Source organism: Eupeodes corollae, chromosome 1 (genome assembly GCF_945859685.1).
Source record: "Eupeodes corollae chromosome 1, idEupCoro1.1, whole genome shotgun sequence".
NCBI lineage: Eukaryota > Metazoa > Arthropoda > Insecta > Diptera > Syrphidae > Eupeodes > Eupeodes corollae.
The window spans coordinates 61,853,616-61,856,162 of record NC_079147.1 but is presented as its reverse complement, the minus strand read 5'-3'; the positions used below and the strand labels follow the sequence as shown (position 1 = coordinate 61,856,162).

Genomic DNA, 2,547 nt, shown 5'->3' with positions numbered 1-2,547 from the left:
TAAAAACAAGAGTATGTCTTGAAGAAGAAAAAAGAAAAACAATCAAAGTTTAGTGCTTAACATCACGTAGATACAACAATAATAATATTACATTCCCACCCCATCATCACTATATAAAGAAATGTCTAAAAAAAAAACGCCTAAAATCCATTTACCCACTTGGGTAGGTTTTTGGTACCTCTACCACAGATTTTGCAAATACTCATCTTTCAAGTTATTATTCCACTTAGACACGCAATAGGTTAACTATCATTTTTATATCCTAGTATCAAACTCCTCTAACCATTTTCTCGGAAGTAACTCGAACCCCTAACGAAATCGACAACTAAAATTAAGTGCACGTACTTTCGCACATATGGCACAAGTATAGTATGTGATCATTAAAACAACAAACGTTCACAGTTATAATATTAACCAAACAAGGAAAATATAGTGGAAGTGAGACATTAAAACCCCCAATAGTCTGGGAGTAAATTGTTTTCTCAATTTGACTGAGGCTTCATGACCAATCTTATGGTAAATGTTCACTAATACCAAAATTGACATTCAAAGCTGAATGGTACAAATTAATTGATTTGAACTTTAAATAAAACACTGTGAAGAAATTACACATTTCTTGGCTTACTGACGACTGTCGAGTGTCGTGTGACTAACAATAAGTCAGAATTAAAACTTATTTACGATACAATTCACATCCACTTCTTCCCAATTAATATAAGGGAACGCTAAATAGTTATTTAGGGAAGAAAAGATAAATTTAGCTTGTAAGTGCCCGGGTAGCTCAGTTGGTAGAGCGTTGGACTTTTAATCCAACGGTCCAGGGTTCAAGTCCCTGCTCGGGCGACAGCTTTTTTAATTTTCTTACTTCTTTTCTTCTTCACAAAGAAACTAAATGTGCTGGGAACTTCATATTCGTCTTCTGCTTTTAACAATAACAATAGCTGTACTAATTTAATAAACATGAAGAACTTTAAGGAGTACCTCGAAGCTTACTTCTTCGTACGTGTAGCAAGAACAAAAAGTTTCATTGAATTATGCGTTGTGCCCTCAGGCTCAGTGCTATTAAACCTTTGCTTTCACCTAAGTTATCTTAAATTATGGATTAATAGTCATTACGAAGAACTCATTTTTAAAGTTGAAACATTATGCAATAGTGTTATTAGTCAACAAAATAACGAGTTTTGAGGTTTTTTATTTTTTCGGTCTAAATGCTGAATTCGCTGATTTATTTCAGTACATAAAGAAACCAAAGCAACCTTATGGACTTAACTATTGAACAACAATATTCCATTGCAAAAGCAACATTTCCAGCATCACGGATACTTCAATATGTCTCTTATCATGTATTGCTAAAAGTGCCCGAAAATAGAATAAACCCCATAAAAGAACGTTTTATTGAATTAAGTATAAAAATGCGTTAGGATAAATCAAAATACAACACCAACGAAATAAAAGTCAGAACATGATTTTGATATTTTTTTTTGCGACAGCTTCCAAAACGGCACGACTTGATAATATTAAGTTACGTTAAGTGAACCGGATGTATGTAGGTGGACGTTTTTAAACTATATAAAAACTTACTTTGAGTAGGGTCTTCTATAAATGTTAGAATAATTTGTAAATTAAGGGATAAGTATCTTTTTCTTGAAATTGTCACTTGTTAGTTTGTACCTCCATTGAGAATGGCATACATAAGTCAAGTGTTGAAATCTCGTTTTGTAAATTTGAAGAACAAACAAAATAACGCACTATTTCGATTGGATTTATTTTTCAATAATTGTACAATAATTTGACCAAGAATATTATAAAACTTATATTAAAATGCAGGAATATTTTCAATTTTTCATTAACATTAATTATGGTGATGGAAGTATCAAAAATCTTATCAATTGGTTGAATGATTGCGTAATGAAGTTTAAGGAGCACATTTTCCGATTTCCATAGTTTCGAAGGATTTTATTGACAATCGCTGATAGTCAACATGAAAACTATACTATGAAATATTGGCAACCTGATAGCAAATAGAACAATTTTTGATTGTCAATCATATTTACAGAAATGTTTGATTATTTACAAAGCTGTAGAATTTATATAGAATGTTTTCAGTAACATTTGCATCCACTGATCCTTGAAATAAATGTGATATTCACTCTGAAATTGATTCCTTCCACTATTTTATGTAAGTGATATTTTAGTGCAGATCACACTGTGTTGTCAGTTCTTGCAGTAGGTATTGGTGGTAACTTCTGCATCATGATTCTTTCTATTTCTTATATGAAGTGATATTTTCTTTGAACCGTTTACTGCTTTTCATAGTTCATAATATTTATCAAACTGTTAACTATTGTTTTTTGGAGCTTTTTAAGATGGTGTTTCCTCTGTCCCCAAATGAAGAAGTTGAAGCACATTTTTGAATGATATATATAAGTGAATATAATATTGCAACTATATCTCATGAATGGGTAAATCTATCGTTAAATTTTTAAGTCGGGCGTGGCAAATTTTGTATCGCACTTTTCGATTGAGGTAGAAGTTCAGTTCGCCATT

General features: G+C 31.6%; 1 non-coding gene across 1 annotated transcript; it reads left to right on the top strand.

Annotated features, from left to right (window-relative positions):
* The first annotated feature begins 770 nt into the window (after window positions 1–770).
* Window positions 771–843, top strand: Trnak-uuu (transfer RNA lysine (anticodon UUU)). Its single transcript has one exon. It is a non-coding gene; the product is annotated as a tRNA-Lys (tRNA).
* The last annotated feature ends 1,704 nt before the right edge of the window (window positions 844–2,547 follow it).